Source organism: Carcharodon carcharias, chromosome 11, assembly GCF_017639515.1.
Source record: "Carcharodon carcharias isolate sCarCar2 chromosome 11, sCarCar2.pri, whole genome shotgun sequence".
NCBI lineage: Eukaryota > Metazoa > Chordata > Chondrichthyes > Lamniformes > Lamnidae > Carcharodon > Carcharodon carcharias.
The window spans coordinates 123,736,814-123,757,247 of NC_054477.1; the positions used below are offsets into that span (position 1 = coordinate 123,736,814).

Consider the following 20,434-nt stretch of genomic DNA (forward strand, 5'->3'; position numbering starts at 1 on the left):
GTTTTAACCTCACTCTCCCGAAGTTTTACTGTTTCAATCTCTGTCCTGAAGTCTCGCTGTTTTAACCTCACTCACCTGAAGTCTCGCTGTTTTAATCTCTCTGTCCCGAAGTCTCACTGTTTTAACCTCTCTCTCCAGAAGTCTCACTGTTTTATCCTCACTTACACAAAGTCTCATTGTTTTAACCTCTCTCTCCTGAAGTCTTGCTGTTTTAACCTCAATCTCCTAAAGTCTCGCTGTTTTAATCTCTCTCTCCAGAAGTCTCGCTGTTTTAACTTCACTCTCCCGAAGTCTCGCTGTTTTAACCTCTCTCTCCCGAAGTCTCGCTGTTTTAACCTCTCTCTCCAGAAGTCTCGCTGTTTTAATATCTCTCTCCAGAAGTCTCGCTGTTTTAACCTCTCTCTCCAGAAGTCTCGCTGTTTTATCCTCACTCCACAAAGTGTCAATGTTTTAACCTCTCTCTCCTGAAGTCTCGCTATTTTAACCTCACTCTCCTGAAGTCTCGCTATTTTAATCTCTCTGGCTGAAGTTTCGCTGTTTTAACCTCACTCTTCCAAAGTCTCATTGTTTTAACCTCACTCTTCCAAAGTCTCGTTGTTTTAACCTCTCTCTCCTGAAGTCTTACATTTTTAACCTCTCTGTTCCAAAGTCTCGCTGTTTTACCCTCTCTCTTCCGAAGCCTCGCTGTTTTAACCTCACTCACCCAAAGTCTCGCCATTTTAACCTCACTCACCTGAATTCTCGTTGTTTTAGCATGCTATCTGAGGCCCTCCCTCCTGTCCTCAGTATTTGTGCCCAATGGGAAGTCCTATACTTAGCATTGGGCAAACCCTGGCCGTCACCAGCCTCAGTGTGATCAATCCCACCCTGAGGGATCAATGCTGAGATCTCTTGTTGATGCAGCCATGTGCATGGAGACTAGACCATTGACATTGGAATTGGAAACCATGACCATGCACTCTCCCGTCACTGCTGAGATTCCCTCCACCATCCTCGAGCCACAGTTTATCATCCTTGGCTTGACCTCAGATAAGTTCCACCCACCCCTTTATCAGCCACAGCCAACTTTCAGAGGGGAACCCTTGAACTACTCCTGGCATGTTGAGATATTCACCTCTGCCCCATAACCCTCAACCTGCCATCCATCATCTTTGGCACTTCCTCTATCATTACTGAACTTCCCAAGGTTACCGAATTGAAAAACAGGGTTGCTGATCCACAATGCTAACTTTACGCCTGGGGGGTAAGTTGAAACGGTATCCCAAACTCTCTCGTTCCAGCTACTGATTGCAACTTTGTGTTAGAAAATTGTCATCAGGTAAAACATGGGCAAGGAAACCTCTTGCTGATTACAATGTACCACTCTTCCACAGCTGATGAATCAGTGCTCCTCCATGTTGTACACTGCTTTGAGGAAGCACTGAGGGTGGCAAGGGCACAGAATGTACTCTGGGTGGGGGGCTTCAATCTCCATCACCATGTGTGGCTTGGTAGCACCACTACTGACCAAGCTGGCTAAGTCCTAAAGGACATAGCTGCCAGACTGGGTCTGCGGCGGGTGGTGAGGGATCCAACAGGCCTCAAATATACTTGACCTCAACCTCATCAACTTGCCTGCCACAGATGCATCTGTCCATGACTGCATCAGTAGGAGTGACCACTGCACAGTCGTCGTGGAGACGAAGTCCCACCTTCACATTGAGGATACCCTCCATTGTGTTGTGTGCCATGACCACCGTGCTAAATGGGATAGATTTCAAACAGATCTAGCAGCTTAAGACTGGGCATCCATAAGGCGCTGTGGGCCATCAGCAGCAGCAGAATTGTACTCAAACATAATCTGTAACCTCATGGCCTGGCATATCCCCACTCTACCATTACCATTAAGCCAGGGAATCAATCCTGGTTCAATGAAGAGTGCAGGAGGGCATACTAGAAGCAGCACCAGGCATACCTGAAAATGAGGCGCCAACCCGGTGAAGCTAAAACACAGGACAACTTGCGTGCCAAACAGCATAAGCAGCAAGCAAAGGCAGGGCTAGGTGATCCCACAACCAACAGATCAGATCTAAGCTCTGTAGTCTTGCCATATCCAGTAGTGAATGTTGGTGGACAATAAAACAACTCACTGGAGGAGGAGGCTCCACAAATATCCCCATCCTCAATGACGAGGGAGCCCGGCACATCAATGCAAAAGACAAGGATGAAGCATTTGCTACAACCTTCAGTCTGAAGTGCCGAGTGGACAATCCATCTTGGCCTCCTCCGGAGTTCCCCAGAATCACAGAGGCCAGCGTTCAGTAATTGGATTCACTCCAAGTGATATCAAGAAATGGCCGAAGGCATTGGATTCCACAAAGGCTATGGGCCCTGACAATATTCTGGCAATGGTACTGAAGACTTATACTGCAGAACTTGCCACACCCCTAGCCAAGCTGTTCCTGTACAGCTACAACACTGGCATTTACCGGCGATGTGGAAAATCACCCAGGTATATCCTGTACACAAAAAGCAGGACAAATCCAATCAGGCCAATTTCCACCCCATCAGTCTACTCTTGATCATCAGTAAAGCATTGAATGGGGTCATCAACAGTGCTATCAAGCGGCTCTAGCTTAGCAATAACCTGCTCACTGACGCCCATTTTGGGTTCTGCCAGGGCTACTCAGCTCCTGACCTTATTACAGCCTCGGTTCAAACATGGACAAAAGAGCTAAAATCCCGAGGTGAGGTGACAGTGACTGCCCTTGACATCAAGGCAGCATTTGAGTATGGCATCAAGGAGCCTGAGCAAAACTTGAGTCAATGGGAATCAGGAGGAAAACTCTCCACTGGTTGGATTCATACCTAGCACAAATGAAGATGGTTGTGGTTGTTGGAGGTCAGTCATCTCAGCTCCAGGACATCACTGCAGGAGTTCCTCAGGGTAGTGTCCTCGGCACAACCATCTTCAGCTGCTTCATCAATGACCTTCTATCATAAGGTCAGAAGTGGGGATATTTGCTGATGATTGCACAATGTTCACTACCATTCGCGACTCCTCTGCTGAAGTGGTCCATGTCCAAAAGCAGCTAGACCTGGACAATATCCAGGCTTGGGCTGACAGGTGGCAAGTAACATTCGCACCACACACATGCCAGGCAATGACCATCTCCAAGAAAAGCGAATCCAACTATCGCCCCTTGATGTTCAATGGCAGTACTATCACTGAATCCCCCACTATCAACATCTTGGGGGTTACCATTGACCAGAAACTGAACTGGACTAGCCATATAAATACTGTGGTCACAAGAACAGGTCAGAGGCTAGGAATCATGTGACGAGTAACTCACCTCCTGAGTCCCCAAAATCTGTCCACCATCTACAAGTGATGGAATACTCCCCACTTGCCTGGATGAGCGTAGGTCCCACAACACTAAAGAAGCTTGACACTGTCAGGACAAAGCAGCCTGCTTGACTGGCATCACATACACAAACATTCACCCCCCTCCACCACAGTAGCAGCAGTATGTGCCATCTACAAGGTGCACTGCAGGAATTCACCAAGGCTCCTTAGACAGCACCTTCCAAGCCCATGACCACTATCATCTAGAAGGACAAGGGCAGCAAATAGATGGGAACACCACCACCTGGAAGCTCCTCTCTAAGCCACTCACCAGCCTGACTTGGAAATATATCGCCATTCCTTCACTGTCACTGGGTCAAAATCCTGGAACTCCCTTCCTAACAACACTGTGGGTGAACCTACACCTCATGGACTGCAGCGGTTCAAGGAGGCAGCTCACCACCCCCTTCTCAGGAGCAATTAGGGATGGGCAATAAATGCTGACCTGGACAGCGAAGTTCACATCCCGTGAATGAATAAAATAAATAAATATGCAGCCGGAGAGCATTAGCAGCTGGGTACAGGTTGCTGAACAATATGATGGTTGAATTATTTATATTATAGAGTCGTAGAGTCAATAACACACAGGAGGAGGCTGCTCAACCCATCAGGTTCTCTGTAGAGCAATCCAGTAGTTCCCTTTCCTACTCTATCCCTAAGTTCATTGCCCTCAAGTGCCCGTCTTTAGAAACCATCAATCTTCTCAGTTTCCACTACCCTCCAAGGGACCATTACCACTTGCTGCGTAAAATAGTAAAACATTTTTCCTCACATCCCCCCTGCATTTCTTGCCCAAAACCTAAAATCTGTGTCCCTAATTCTTGTATCATCAGCTAATGGGAACAACTTTTCTCTATCTACCTGATCTGAACCTGTTATAATCTTGGCACCTCTAACAAATCTCTGCTCAAACTCCTTTGCTTCAAGGGAACAACCCCAACTTCTGCAAATTAACCTTGTAACTAAAATCCCTTATCCATGAGACCATTTTGGTAGATCTCCTCTGTACTCTTTCAAGGACCCTCAAATCATTCCTAAAGTGTGGTGACCAGAACTGGACACCATATTTTAGTTGTAGCCTAACCAGAGCTTTATAAAAGTTCAGTGTAGCAGCCCTGCTTTTGTACTCAATGCCTCTATTTATGAAGCCCAAGATCCCATATGCTTTGCTAACCACTCTCTGAATATGTCCTGCCACCTTCAACGATTTATGCACAACCACCCTCAAATCCCTCTGTTCCTGCAACTTAGAACTGTGTCATTGTGTCTATATTATCTCTCCCTATCCCTTCTGCAAAATGCATCACCTCACACTTTTCTATATTAAATTAAATCTTCCACTTGTCTGCCCATTCTACTAGCATATCTATGTCCAGTTGCAGTTGATTCGTATCATTCTCACTGTATGTAAAACCTCCAAGTTTGGTAAATTGGTAAGTTTTAAAATTGTACTCAGAATTCCAATATCCAACTAATCTATATATGTCAAAAAAGTGGTAATCGTAGCATTGTCCTTTGGGAAACATTACTGTCTACCATCCTCCAGTCTGAAAAACAAGCACTTACCACTCTAATTGAAAGAGAAACTGAATCTTCAGATATTGAGGAAAGCTAAGACTGAGACCAAAACGAAACTGAAACTTCATTTTATGGGGGGTGCAGCCCTTCGAGCAAAAGAATGGCTGTCCCGCAGACATTTAATGGCTAATTAAGTGTTAATAGATTGGATATGGGATTCCCACCCCTCAAGGACAGGAAGTAATACCTCAGAACAGTACCAGCCAATCAAAGGCTGACACCTCTCCAGAACCAGCAACACCACTGGGAGCAATGGCCACTGCCAATGCTGCTCTTGGGGCTAGAGGAGGGATTCAGCACTGGGTAGGGACTTGGTAAGTGTTCAGGGTCTCACGGGGGTCATGATAGTGGGACTGGTGGGTGTGGGGTTAGGGTTTGATAGTTCAATGGGAAGGAAATCTGTGTGGGTGATACCTTTTGGGGGTTCCAACAGACCACAAGGTCTATTAAGGCGAGAACCCCTATACCGGCCACCAGCAGGCACTGGAAAACCTGCCACATTTGCACTTGGCATGGGAGGCTCTTCCACCACCTGTTAAATCCCAGCTGAGGTGCAATGAGGCCTGTAAGTGGGCATTAATTGTTTGAGTCTATGTGAGTGAGTAAGTCCATGTGAGTGAGTGTGTCAGGTGGGTGAGTGAGAGTGGTTGTGGCTGTGTGAATGGGGAGGTGAGTCAGTGTGAGTGAGTGAGCCTCTGTGAATGAGTGAGTGTGTGAGTATGTGAGTGTGGCTGTGTTAGTGGGTGGGTGTTAGCAGTGGGTGAGTCTGTGAGTGAGTGTGATTCCATGAATCTGTGAGAGTGTGAGTCTGTATGAGTGATTCTGTGACTGCAAGTCAATGAGAGTGTGAGTCTGTGTGTTTATGTATCTATGTGATTGTGATTGAGTGAGTCTGTGCAAGTGATTGAGGCTACATTAGTGTAACTGAGTGAGTGTCGTTATGAAAGTGGGTGGGTTACTCTAAGAGAGTGGGATTCTGTGAGTCTGAGTGAGTGTGTGAGTGTAAGTGAGCCTGTGTGTGAGTGTAAGTGAGTCTATGTTAGTGTAGGTGAGTGAGTGTGGTTGCATGAGTGGGTGGGTAAGCCTGAGTGAATGGAATTCAGTGGGTCTGTTTGTGTGCGAGTGTGAACATGAGTGACTCTGTGACTGTGTGTCTATGTGAGTATGAGTGAGTGGGTGTGATTGAATGTGAGTGAATGAGTCCTTGTGACCTGAATTCCACCTTCGGGCTGTGCCCAAAGTCGGAATGGCTGGAAGCGAATGTAAAACCCATTCCCGGCTGCGTTCGCGCTGTGAACGTGATCTTACACTGGGTGACCAATTAAGGCCTGCCCAGTGTGAAATACAACTGCCAGATGTGTTTTCAGTGCACGGAGGTGGGAAGGCGTCAAGTGCGGGATCCAATGGGGACCCGACAGGATGTCAAAAAATGGAAGAAGCAGCTTCCTGAAGGCTGCCAGGGGTTGTGGAGGAGTCTGAGGGAACTGTTTGGAAGTAATCCAAACATCGTCTCTGCACCTGGTCGTCATGGAAGTTGGGAAGGAAAGTTGGGTGGGCGCTCTGCCCTCTGCTTCTTAGATGGGTGCCTTGGAGTGCTGGTCAAGAAGGTCAGTGCCAGGTGGCATATCCTAACGCCCAGGGGTGGCTAGAGAAGGCTGCCCCACATGACCAAGAAGGCCTGGACAGAGGTCAATGCTCAGGTCAGTGGGCACAACATGGTGTGTTGCATGTGACTTCAGTACTGCAAAAGGTTCGATGATCTTCTGTGATTAGCAAGGGTAAGTGCAGAGATGGCATGGACCTGTGCAGAGAACTTTAGTCAGGTGCCCATTGCTCAGAATATTCAGAGGTCTAAGAGTGTATATGCCAACTGGCACTTAAACCTGTCGTGCCAATGCTGGGGTGTCAGCACGTCTTGCCTCAATGCATTGCAAGGTGAGACGTGCTACAGTGACACGGCCGGCCCAATACCCAGGTGGGTGGGACCAGGAAAGGGCCTCAGGGAGATGGAGCATTAATAAGGTTTTCTATTTTTCTCTGTCAGGAGAAGAGCAGTCATAATGCAGCAGAGAGCAGCAGAATGGATGGAGTCCCAAATCTGTGCATCCTCACGAAGCATGAGTGTGATACACTGGAGCTGGAATGCCACCAGCCAGCTCGCTCCTCCAGTCGCAGTGAGGCTGGAGCCTCGGATGAAGATAGGAGTGCAGGTGACAGATGCGTGTGCGGTGGGTACTGGAAACCTAATGGGCTCCTCTCATCAGAAACTGAACTGTCGTAGCCAGAGAGCCCATTGAATCCAGTGCAGATGGCACCATGCAGCAGGTCTCCGCTGTCTCCACAGCCTGGCTAGCATGCATAGTGACTATGATAATTGAACATACTGATTTTTTGCCTTCCTCCCGCAGATGTGCCAACTGCAGGAGCCGGTGACCCCGAGGGCTCGCAAATGAACTACGAAGAAGACATCACATCAGGACATCATCAAATGTTTTGGATTAGGGGAGATTGGATTTTAGTAAAATAAGGCAGCATCTGGCCAAGGTAGAGTGGGAACAGCAACTTATGGGGAAATCTACGGAGGAGCAGTGGGGGATGTTCGAAAAGGAAATGGAGAGGGTACAGGCTAAACATGTTCCCTCTAGGGTGATAGGAAGGAGTAACAAGCCCAGAGAACCATGGATGACCAGAGATATTCAGGTTACGATGAAAAAAGAAAAGAGAGGCTTTTAGCATATACAAGGGAAGCAAATCAGCGGAGGCATTAGTGGAGTACAGAAAGTGCAGGGTGGAGCTTAAGGAAACAATTAGGAGACCAAAGAGGGGATATGAGAAAGCTCTGACTAGTAAAAGTAGGGAAAATCCCAAGATATTCTATAAGTATTTCAGTGGGAAGAGGAAAAGCAGGGAAAGAGTAGGGCCCATTAGGGACCAAGAGGGCAATCTATGGGTGAAGCCAGAGGACATCGGTAGAGTGTTGAATGAAAACTTCACATCTGTCTTCACCCAAGAGAATGAGGATGAAGGTATGGCACTCGGGGACCGAGACTGTGAGGCTCTTGGGCAAATTGATTTAGGGAGTGACAAGGTATTGGAGGTGTTGGCAGGCTTAAAAGCGGACAAATCTCCAGGTCCGGATGATTTGTGTCACAGACTGCTGAGGGAAGCAAGGGAGGAGATCGCAGGGGCTCTGACTCGAATTTTTAATTCCTCTCTGGCCACAGGGGAGATGCCAGAGGACTGGAGAACAGCTAATGTGGTTCCGCTATTTAAGAAGGTTTATACAGATAAGCCAGGGAACTACAGACCAGTGAGTCTCACGTCAGTGGTAGGGAAACTATTGGAGAAAATTCTGAAGGAGAGAATCTATCTCCACTTGGAGAAGCAAGGTTTGATCAGGGATAGTCAGCATGGCTTTGTCAGAGGGAGGTCATGCCTAACAAATTTGATTGAATTTTTTGAGGAGGTGACCAGGTGTGTAGGTGAGAGTAGTGCAGTTGATGTAGTTTATATGGATTTCAGCAAAACCTTTGACAAGGTCCCACATGGGAGACTTATAAAGAAGGCAAATGCACATGGGATACAGGGTAATTTGATAAGTTAGATTCAAAATTGGCTTAGTTGTAGGAGACAGAGGGTGATGACAGAAGGATGCTTTAGTGACTGGAAGCCAGTGTCCAGTGGCATACCACAGGGATCTGTGCTGGGTCCCCTATTATTCGTCATTTATATAAACAACATAAATGACTATGTAGGGGGTAGAATTAGTAAGTTTGCGGATGACATAAAGATTGGCTGGGTGGTTAACAGTGAGGTTGAATGTCTTGGGCTACAGGAAGATATAGACGGAATAGTCAAATGGGCAGATAAGTGGCTGATGGAATTTAACCCAGAAAAGTGTGAGGTGATACACTTTGGAAGGAGTAATTTGACAAGGAAGTATTCAATGAACGGCGTGGCACTAGCAAGTTCTGAGGAACAAAGCAACCTTGGCATCTGTGTTTATAGATCTCTGAAGGCAGAGGGGCATATTCGTGGGGTGGTGAAAAAGGCATATGGAACACTTGCCTTTATCAATCGAGGCATAGATTACAAAAGTAGGGAGGTCATGTTGGAGTTGTATAGAACCTTGGTGAGGCCACAGCTGGAGTACTGTGCGCAGTTCTGGTCGCCACATTATAGGAAGGATGTGATTGCACTGGAGGGGGTGCAGAGGAGATTCACCAGGATGTTGCCTGGGATGAAACATTTAAATTACGAAGAGAGGTTGGATAGACTTGGGTTGTTTTTGTTGGAGCAGAGAAGACTGAGGGGTGACCTGATCGAGGTGTACAAGATTATGAGGGGCATGGACAGGTGGATAGGGAGCAGCTGTTCCCCTTAGTTGAAGAGTCAGTCACGAGGGGACATAAGTTCATGTTGAGGGGCAGGAGGTTTATGGGGGTTGTGAGGAGAATCTTTTTTACCCAGAGGGTGGTGACGGTCAGGAATGTACTGCCTGTGAGGGTGGTGGAGGCGGGTTGCCCCACATCCTTTAAAAAGTATCTGGATGAGCACTTGGCACATCATAACTTTCAAGGCTATGGGCCAAGTGATGGTAAATGGGATTAGGTAGGTAGGTCAAGTGTTTCTCACGTGTTGGTGCAGACTTGATGGGCTGAAGGGCCTCTTCTGCACTGTGTGACTCTGTACCAGCATCACACTGTTTCTCTGAATGAGGCACCATCACAGATACTCAGATGTCAATGGGCATTAGTTATTTCGCTCTGCGGGTAGTGCACAGTACTGAGGGCACAACACACTCGCATGAGATGCTGGCAGAGGCAGAGAGGTCCCAGGGGGCCGACAGTGGGAGCACAGCTGAAGACTCGGACCATGCTGCATCTGAGGCAGATGACTAGCCTCCGGAGTCATCCATCAGGGGGAGATGCTGGATGTCCAGTGGGATGCACGGGGAGATCTGGCAGAGATCCATGAGGGTCTGCGTGCTATGGTCTCTGTCATGGAAGAATCCATGTGGAGCATGAGTTCTGCGTTGACCCTTAACACCAAGTGCACAGCATCCTCCATGGAGAGAGTGGCAAATCTCATGGGGAGGCAGCTTCAGGAGCAGACTCAGGGGTTGCTGGGGCTGCACTTGGACCTGCAAGCCCTCACACAGGCAGTGAGCTCAGGAGGTCACTGCCAGCATGAGAGATGGATGAGGCACCTGGTCTCCCTGCCATCAATGATGGTCCTGACCTCACACTGGCGGGCAAGCTGCCTGTCATCTTTGGCTTCTCTAAGGGCGCTCTGGATGGGGATAGCAGCTCCTCCGCCCCTCAGCCCGTGGCCACTGCATCTCATGATGCTGCGATGACTGAGAAGTGCCCAGCCCTGAGGCTGGATGCATCCTCCTAGGCGGAGCCTCCTCAGCGAGGGAGGGGGGCACCGAGATGCAGCACCCACAGATATAAGTTGAAGGCATCTTGAGCACAGCAGGGGTGTGTCACAGGTGACATTATTTGCGTTAATTATTTTGACTCTTGTGTTAGGGATGGACACTGTTCTTTTGTTTGTTTATGTGAAGTAACATAAACGTTTATTTGACTTAAATGGGCTAGGTTGGCTGGATGGTATGAATAAGTGCCAGATACAGCACCAGCTTGTAAACGTTTGGCAGTTTGTGGTGCTGGTGGACTGGGTTGGGTTCTCATTTACTAATTGTTAGCAAAGGAGACAGTGGCATTGGCTTGATGAGGCATTGATGCCTAGGTAAAGATTAGCCGGATCAAAGCCTTCCTGGTGTCCCTGCCTCGAGGTCCTCACCCTGCGCCCCCAGGCTCTTCCTCTGAGCCATCACTTGAGTCTTCCTCTGTGACCTGTGGAGCTGCCTCACTTTCCTCAGCCTCTAGCCCCCCTTGCCAGATCCAAGTTGTGCAGGCTGCAGCATGCGACGACTATGAGGGAGACACATTCTGGAGGATATTGCAAGACAGGCCCAGGCATCTGAAGCGAATCTTCAGCAGCCCAATGGTTCTCCCCAGCACCACCCTTGTGGAGGCATGAATCATGTTGTATCGCTCCTCACCTCAGTTAGAGTCATAGAGTTATACAGCACAGAAACAGGCACTTCGGCTCAATGTGTTTGTGCCGGCCACCAAGCACTTTTCTATTCTAGTCCCAACTTCCAGCACTTGGCCTGTAGCCCTGTATGCTATGGCATTTCAAGTGCTCATCTAAATACTTCTTAAATTTTATGAGGATACCTGTCCCTACCACTGTTCCAGGTTCCAACCACCCTCTGGGTGAGAGAACTTTTCCTCAAATCCCCCCTAGACCTCCTGCCCCTTACCTTAAATCAATTCTCCCTGGTTATTGACACCTCTGCTAAGGGGAAAAGTTTCTTCCTACCTACCCTATCTATGCCCCTCATAATTTTGTACACCTCTATCCGGTACTCTCTGAGCCTTCTCTGCTGTAAGGAAAACAACTATAGCCTATCCAGTCTCTCTTCATAGCTGAAACGCTCCAGCCCAGGCAACATCCTGGCGAATCTCCTCTTCACCCTCTCCAGTGCAATCGCATCCTTCCTATAGTGTGGCGACCAGCACTGCACACAGTACTCCAGCTGTGGCTTAACTAGCGTTTTATACAGCTCCAACATAACCTCCCTGCCATTATATTCTATGGCTAATAAAGGTAAGTATATGTCTTTATGCCTTCTTAACCACCTTATCTACCTGTGCTGCTGCCTTCAAGGATCTATGGACATATACACCAAGGTCACTCTGATCCTTCCTAGGGTCCTACAATTCATCGTGTATTCCCTAGCTGTGTTAGTCCTCCCAAAATGCATCGCCTAACACTTCTCAGGATTAAATTCCATTTGCCACTGCTCTGCCCATCTTGCCAGCCCATCTACATTATTATGTAGTCTAAGGCTTTCCTCCTCATTATTTACGACACCACCAATTTTCGTGTCAGCTGCGAGCTTACTGATCATACCTCTTATTTTAATGTCTAAATCATTAATGTTCGCTACAGAAGTACGGATCCCAGCACTCATACGCCACTCGTCACATGCTTCCAATCGTAAAAACAACCTTCGACCATCACCTTCTGCCTCCTGCCACTAGGCTAATTTTGGATCCAATTTGCCAAATTGCCCTGGATTCCATGGGCTCCTACCTTCTTTGTGGGTGACAGTGTGGGGTCTTCAGCCACCTCTTCAAGGGATAGCTCTTGTCACCCAGGAGACATCCATCCACTCGTGCAGGAACCACGAAGAAGCCTTGGTACCTGTGAGTGCTGCAAGACGTGAACATCATGTGAGCCCCCAGGTTAACGGGCACAAACTCAGAGAATCTGTGTCCTATGGTCACAGATGATCTGAGCATTCATTGAGTGGAACCCCTTTCTGTTTACGAAAGCTCCAGGCTCACCCACTTTTACCTTGATGACCACATGAATGCAATCTATTGCACTCTGGATGCAGGGGAACCCAGCCATTACAGCGAAGCCTCGTGCTCTCTCCGCCTGGCTTTGCCTCATCTTTTCAAAGTGGAAGAACATGCGGATGTGCCTAAAGGTAGCATCAGTCATGAGCTTGATGCAACTGTGTGCAGCTGATTGAGAAATGCCGCACAGATCTCCCACTGAACCCTGAAAAGAACCGGAGGCCTAGAAGTAGAGGGCCACTTTCACCTTCAAAGCCACTGGCATGGGGTGTCCACCCACGCAGTTGGGCGATTTCCAGACCTATCATGTGACATTACTGTCACTGTGTCCCCGGAGAGGCAGACCCTCCTGCAGCACTGTACCTCAGACATCAGGACGTAGTTGGAGTGTTGCCTGAGTGTTGCTGGGAAGTGACATCTTTGGCATGCCCTCCCGCCTTGGTCTCCCTGCTGTCCCTGTACCAACTGAGCCCCTGCCTCTCCTCAAAGGTCTCTCCTTGGGATGCTACTCGCACCTACCTGTCCTCCTGTCCCTCCTGCCCCACTCTTCCTCTTCAGAGGCAGTTCCACCAGCGAAATACACTATCCTCATTAGGTGGGATGCAGAGGAACAGTGCCTTGAAAATGAAGGAGCGCTGTGCTGCAGTACTCAGGGGAATTGTCCTGGGAAGATGAGGACCTGAGATGCTGAAACGCAGGCTTGACAATCAAACCATGTGCAAAGAAACTCTGGAAAAACTCTGTACTCACACAGCAAAGGACTGGCAATGGCAGAGAGAGTGCTGCTGCTCCAGGGGCCTTCAATCCTGCCTGGTGGATGAAGAAATGATTAAAACATGAATTCCACCCAACTGTTTTACCCGTGCGATGAGCTAAAAGTCGCACAGGTAACGTAAAATTGCGGTCAATATGCTTTTTAATTACCTTATTTTGCCCTTTAATTGTTGATGTGCGCTGCTCCAAAATCCGCAAGCACCCACCAATCTCAGTACTGAACGCGTGCAAGATGATGTCAGGATACATGCCCGACATCTTTTCACGCAATATTACGTGTGTTCAGGTTGGATGTGCACCCGACCTCAGAATGCAAGATTCAGGCCGGTGAGAGTGAGGGAGTGCGAGGGAGCGAGTGAACGTGTGAGGGAGCGCGAGGGAGCGAGTGAACGTGTGAGGGAGCGCGAGGGAGCGAGTGAACGTGTGAGGGAGCGCGAGGGAGCGAGTGAACGTGTGAGGGAGCGCGAGGGAGCGAGTGAACGTGTGAGGGAGCGCGAGGGAGCGAGTGAACGTGTGAGAGCGCGCGAGGGAGCGAGTGAACGTGTGAGGGAGCGCGAGGGAGCGAGTGAACGTGTGAGGGAGCGCGAGGGAGCGAGTGAACGTGTGAGGGAGCGCGAGTGAACGTGTGAGGGAGCGCGAGTGAACGTGTGAGGGAGCAAGAGTGAACGTGTGAGGGAGCGCGAGTGAACGTGTGAGGGAGCGCGAGTGAACGTGTGAGGGAGCGCGAGGGAGCGAGGGAACGCGTGAGGGAGCACGAGGGAGCGAGGCAACGCATGAGGGAGAGCGAGGCAATGCATGAGGGAGAGTGAGGGAGTGAGGCAACGCGTGAGGGAGCGCGAGGGAGCGAGGCAACACGCGAGGGAGCGAGGCAACGCATGAGGGAGCGAGGCAACGCGTGAGGGAGCGAGGCAACGCGTGAGGGAGCGAGGCAACGTGTGAGGGAGCGCGAGGGAGCGAGGCAATGCGTGAGGGAGCGCGAGGGAGCGAGGCAACGCGTGAGGGAGCGCGAGGGAGCGAGGCAACACGCGAGGGAGCGAGGCAACGCGTGAGGGAGCGCGAGGGAGCGAGGCAACGCGTGAGGGAGCGCGAGGGAGCGAGGCAACGCGTGAGGGAGCGCGAGGGAGCGAGGCAACGCGTGAGGGAGCGCGAGGGAGCAAGGCAACACGCGAGAGAGCAAGGCAACACGCGAGGGAGTGAGGCAACGCGTGAGGGAGCACGAGGGAGCGAGGCAACGCGTGAGGGAGCGTGAGGGAGCGAGGCAACGCGTGAGGGAGCACGAGGGAGCGAGACAACGCGTGAGGGAGCGTGAGGGAGCGAGGCAACGTGTGAGGGAGCGAGGCAACGTGCGAGGGAGCACGCGGGAGCAAAGGGAATGCGCGAGGGTGAGCGCGAGGGAATATGAGTGAGTGTGAATGAATGTGTGTGAGTGTGAGTGAGTGTGAATGAATGTGTGTGTGTGAGTGAGTGAATGTGACTGAGTGTTTCTGTGTTACTGAGGTGTTGAGTGAGTTAATCTGTGAGTGACTGTGTCTGTGTGTGTGTCTCCGTGAGTCTGAGTATGTGTGAGTGACTGAGTACTTGTGTGTGATGTGTGAGTAAATGTGTGAGTTTGAGTGTGTTTTGGTGTGTGAGTTAATCTGTGAGTGAATGAGTGTGTGTGTGTGTCTATGTTAGTATGAGTGAGTCTGATTTGGTGACAGTTTGCGTCTGATGTTTGTTTGAATGTGAGTGAGTTAGTATGGATGAGTGAGTCATTGTGAGTATAAATGAGTCTGTGTGAGTGTGAGCGTACGAGTGAGTCTGTTTGAGGGTATGTTTGTGTGAGTCAGTGAGAGTCTGTGTGGGTGAGTGAGTCAGTGTGAGTGTTTGAGTGAATCAGACTCACTTATCCACACTGACTTAGTCACACTCACACACTCAACCACACTGTGTGAGTGGGTCAGTGTGGGCGAGTGACTGGGTCAGTGTGGGCGAGTGAGTGACTGTGGCTGTGACAGCGAGTTGCTGTGTGAGTGAGTGAATGTGGCAGCGAGAATAGGGAGGATGGATGTCTGAGTGAGAGAGTCTGTGAGTGGGAGTGAGAATGAGTGAGTGTGAGTGAGTCTGTGTAAGTGAGTGAGTTGTGTAGATGAATGAGTCTGCATGAGTGTGGTTATGTGAGTGTGTGTGAGTATGAGTGAGTATGCCTGTGTGAGTGAGTGACTCTCAGTGAGCGAATTAGTCCATGTGAATGTGTGAGTGAGTGGGATTATGCGAGTCTGTGTTTGTGTGTGTGTGTGTGTGTGTGTGTGTGTGTGTGTGTGTGTGTGTGTGTGCGTGCCTGTGTCTGTGTGGCCTGAATTTTATGTTCCAAGGTCAGGCACGTGTTCAACCTGAATGCACATGAAAGTGTGAAATGATATCGGGTGCACTTTCCAACATCATCACACACACCAGCAATACTGAGGTCAGTGGACATGCACGGGAGAAGAAGCCTCACCCACCGACAATTAAAGGGCCAATTAAGGACATTAAAAAGCCTATTGTCCACAATTGTACATTTCCTGGCAATTTCACACTCATCGCACGGGCAAAACGGGCAGACAGGTTGCCCGTTTTTAACAAATTGCCATCCAAGGACGATATAAAAAGGAGCTGGAGCGTTGCCATTATGAGTAGTGAGGAGTTTAGGAGATAGTTTGCTGCTGGTTGCTTAGTCAGCTTTATCTCTGTTTTGCACTTCAGTCTTTGCATTGCTAGCCTTCATTTCAGGACTCGTTGTTGTCTCCAAGGCCCCTGGACCCCCGATTGCTTCAGTGCTGCTTCATGCTCTCATCTGGACCTGGAAAAACTTATTAATTTTGCTTCCAATTTCCACCCCTCCATCATTTTCACATGGTCCATCTCTGACACTTCCCTTCCCTTCCTTGACCTCTCTGTCAATTTCTGGTGGTAGACTGTCCACCAATATCCATTACAAGCCTACCGACTCCCACAGCTACCTCAACTACAGCTCCTCACACCCCGCTTCCTGTAAGGACTCCAGCCCATTCTCTCAGTTCCTTTGCCTCCGTCGCATCTGTTCTGATGATGCCGCTTTCCAAAACAGTTCCTCTGACATGTCGTCTTCTTCCTTAACCGAGGTTTTCCATCTATGGTGGTTGACAGGGTCCTCATCAGTCTCCGGCCCATCTCCAGCGCATCCGCCCTCACACCTTCCTCTCTCTCCCAGAAACATGATAGGGTCCCCCTTGTCCTCACTTATCACCAAATCAGCCTCCGCATTCAAAGGATCATCCTCTGCCATTTCCGCCAACTCCACGATACCACCATCAAACACATCTTCCCTTCACCCCCCCCAACCCCCGGTGGCATTCCGCAGGGATCATTCCCTCTGGGACACCCTGGTCCACTCCTCTATCACCCCAGTCCACTCCTCCATCACCTCAATCCCCTCCCACAGCACCTTCCCATGCAACCGCAGAAGGTGCAACACCTGCCCCTTTACTTCCCCTCTCCTCACCGTCCAAGGGTCCAAACACTCCTTTCAAGGGAAGCAGCATTTCATTTGCACTTCCCTCAATTTAGTCTACTGCCTTCGTTGCTCCCAATGTGGTTTCCCCTACATTGGAGAGACCAAACGCAAACTGGGTGACCACTTTGCGGAACACCTTCGGTCTGTCTGCAAGCATGACCCAGACCTCCCTGTCGCTTGCCATTTCAACACTCCACCCTGCTCTCATGCCCACATGTCTGTCCTTGGCTTGCTGCATTGTTCCAGTGAAGCTCAACGCAAACTGGAGGAACAGCACCTCATCTTCTGACTAGGCACTTTACAGCCTTCCAGACTGAATATTGAGTTCAACAATTTTAGACCATGAACTCTCTTCTCCATCCCCCACCCTCTTTTCGTTCCCCCCCTTTTTTTTCCAATAACTTATATAATTTTTTCTTTTCCCACCTATTTCCATTATTTTTAAATGTATTTCCATCCATTGTTTTATCTCTACCTTTTAGCCTATTTCGATTCCTTCACCCCACCCCACCCCAGCTATCTATACCTTGCTTGTCCTGCTTTCTACCCTAAATTAGCACATTCCTTAGATAATACCACCACCTTCAACACCTCTTTGTCCTTTTGTATGTGACATCTTTTGGTTATCTCCACCTATCACTGGCCCCCTATCCAGCTCTACCTGTCCCACCCCCCCTTAAACTAGCTTATATTTCATCCTTCTTCTATTTTTATTTAGTTCTGTTAAAGAGTCATACGGACTTGAAACATTAACTGCATTCCTCTCCGCAGATGTTGCCAGACCTGCTGGGTTTTTCCAGTTATTTTTATTTTTGTTCCCCTAGAGGATTTATACCATGTGGGCCCTTCCAGTCACCAGACAGCTTTCTATTTCTCTGGTAATGAGGATTATCTACTCCCCATTCCCATGGTAGGACCTCCTCTGAGGACGAAGAGAAGGACAGAAGGGAGAGGAGGCCAGGTGCCCATAGGCAACGTCCAGCAAGAAGTCCAAGGCGGAAGGAGCCACAGAAGACATCACTATCCTGCTGTCAGAGTGTACAGGCAGCGTTGCAGCTACCTCAACATGTCAGAGGTGCAGTGCTGAAGGAGGCTTCGTCTCTTCAGGGAGACTGTGACCTCCATACATCAGATCACCTCCAACTGTGTGGGTGGACACCCCATACCAGTGGCTCTCAAGGTCACAGCAGCCCTCAACTTCTATGCCTCTGGCTCCTTCCAGGGGCCAGAGGGGGATCTGTGTGGAGTGTCCCAATCAGCTGCCCCCAGTTGTGTGAAGCTGCTGACTGATGCTTTGTTCAGGCAGGTCATGACTTTAATTCATTTCTGGACAGACAAGGCCAGCCAGGCAGAGTGAGCCAGAGGCTTCACTGCAATTGTTGGGTTCCCCCACATCAACTGCACACGTGGCTATCAAGGCGTCAGTGGATCAGCCGGTTGCCTTTGAAGTGTTTCCACTCCATGAACGTCCAGATAGTTTGTGGCTGCAAAACACAGATTTTGCAAGTCTGTGCAAGATACCCTGGCAGTTCCCATGATGGATACATCCTCCAACACTCACAGGTGCCAAGGCTGGTCATGACTCCCAGCTCGACTGGATGGGTGACAAGGATTATCCATTGAAAGGGTGGCTTATGACACCTCTCCGGCACCCAAGGATAGAAGCAGAGCAGATGTACAATAGGAGTCATGCCTCCACAAGGGCAGTGATAGAGAGGACCATAAGTTTGCTAAAGATGAGATTCAAATGCTTGGACTGTTCGGGGGGAGCACTACAATACCCTCTGATAGAGGTTGCGTGCTGCACTCTCCACAATCTGGCTCTGGCAAGGGGGGACCCAGTGGAGGAAGATCTTGAGGCAGCTCCACAGGCCACAGATGATGAATCCAGTGGTGGATCAGAAGAGGAGCACAGGGAAAACCACAGTGAGGACGTGGAGGCAAACCTGTGGGATCTTCAGGGAGGCAGGGACACCAGGGAGGCCTTGATTTAATGCTCCTTCAGCGAGACTGTCAAGGCATTGCTTCCACGTCCTGCCAGGAGCGCTGCCTCCTGTTTGAAATGACCCATTCCATTGAACCCAAAGTCCACTCAGTACCCGTGCAATAAAGTTTAGAGCCACTCATGTCCAACATGAGATACTGGAGTGCCCTGCACCTATAAAACACATGAAGCATACTCAGGCCATTAACACAAAAACAAAATTTATATAATGTTGGCACTCACAGAAAATGATCAAAATGATATATGGTGTTAATTGTCACACCAGTGAACAAATTAACAAAACATGGCAGAATAGAAGATCACCCGAGAACAGTCCCTCTTGTGCTCATGGTGCCTTAAACTTACATTTGCGAGTGCTGTGTCTCACTGGCAATGGCATTGGAGGCAGCCTGCTGATTGTGCTGCCCTGATGGCCTTGCTGACCGTGGCAGCTATCCTCTGGCTAGTGGAGCCCCCACCTGGGAGGGAGCGTCCAGTGCCATGGCTGGGCACTCCTCAGTCATCACGGCCTCATCCAATACCATGGTCACTGGCAGGGGGCAGAGGAGCTGGTGCCATCATCCAGAGCACCTGAGAGGAGCCCGCACAGATGTTAAGATGATTGTGTGCCAACATGAGGTCAGTCTGGACCTCCCTGATTTGCCATTGATGGATGGACATCTAGCAGAGATACTAAGTACCTCATCCATATCTCTCACTGCCAGTGACCTCCTAATGTCATTTCCTGTGTGAGGGCTTGCAGGTTCGAGTGCAACCCCAGAGACCCCTGAGTCCGTTCCTGGAGTTGCCTCTCTATGAGACTCTCCACTCTTTTAATGGAGGAGGTCGTGCGCTCCATATTGATGGTCAATGCAGTACGCATGCTCAGCATGGACTCCTCCATGACAGAGACCATAGCAAGCAGACCCTCAGGAATCTCTGCCAGATCCTCCTGCACATCCCACTGGGCACCCATCATTTGCCATGTAATGAATGTCTCCAGAGGCTCATCATCTGCCTCAGACTCAGCATTGCCCTGGTCTCCAGCAGGCCTCTGACTGCTGGCATCCTGGGCACTCTGACTCCGCCTGTTTCTCATGCGAGTGTGCTGTGCCCTCACCGCTGTGCACCGACATTGTAGCCAATGATCAAGTACCCACCAAGGTGCTGGTATCTGCGTTGGTGCCTAGTGCAGAGAGGGGATGTGACGCAGGTGCATCTGACGGGCACTGGTCCTCCGCTATCAAAGGTGGCTCATCGGCGTCCTGCAATCATTTGCTGGATGGCAGCTTGGGGAGAAAAACAAGATATCATTATTATTAGTCATCACACTATCATTGTGCATGCTCAGCAGGCTGGTGAGACGATGGAGATCGGCATCATGGTGTCATCATCTATTGATGAACAGTGGGGACTCCAGGTTTGAGGTTTCCATTATGGATGAGACAACACAACAATGCTTACACAAACTAACACACTCACATCTGTGCACTGCACTCTTACCTTCGTCACAGACCCCTGTCTCTCCACGACCAGTGGAATGAGCTGGGCATCAGCACTCCATCTCTAAGGCATCCATCTCCTATCTGGTCACTATGAGCAGGTTTGGGGTGCCTCCACCTGTCCTTGGCCTCTGGATGTTTTTATGGCTTCTCTTCTCCTGAAAGAACAGAGGAGCATTGATTAGCCCACTCTCTACCTGCAGCGACACTGCAGCCTGGCCAACCCCACCTGAGGAACACCTCGCAGAGCCCTCCGAG

The 20,434-nt window shown here is 49.6% G+C and overlaps 1 protein-coding gene across 1 annotated transcript in view; it reads right to left on the reverse strand.

Moving 5' to 3' along the window:
- Positions 1-20,224, reverse strand: part of LOC121283785 (B-cell CLL/lymphoma 9 protein-like) — a 366,978-nt gene extending 346,754 nt beyond the window's left edge. Inside the window, 1 exon segment of the mRNA XM_041198498.1 lies at positions 20,178-20,224. The gene's annotated coding sequence lies outside the window, so the exon portion shown is untranslated.
- Between the last annotated feature and the right edge of the window lie 210 nt (positions 20,225-20,434).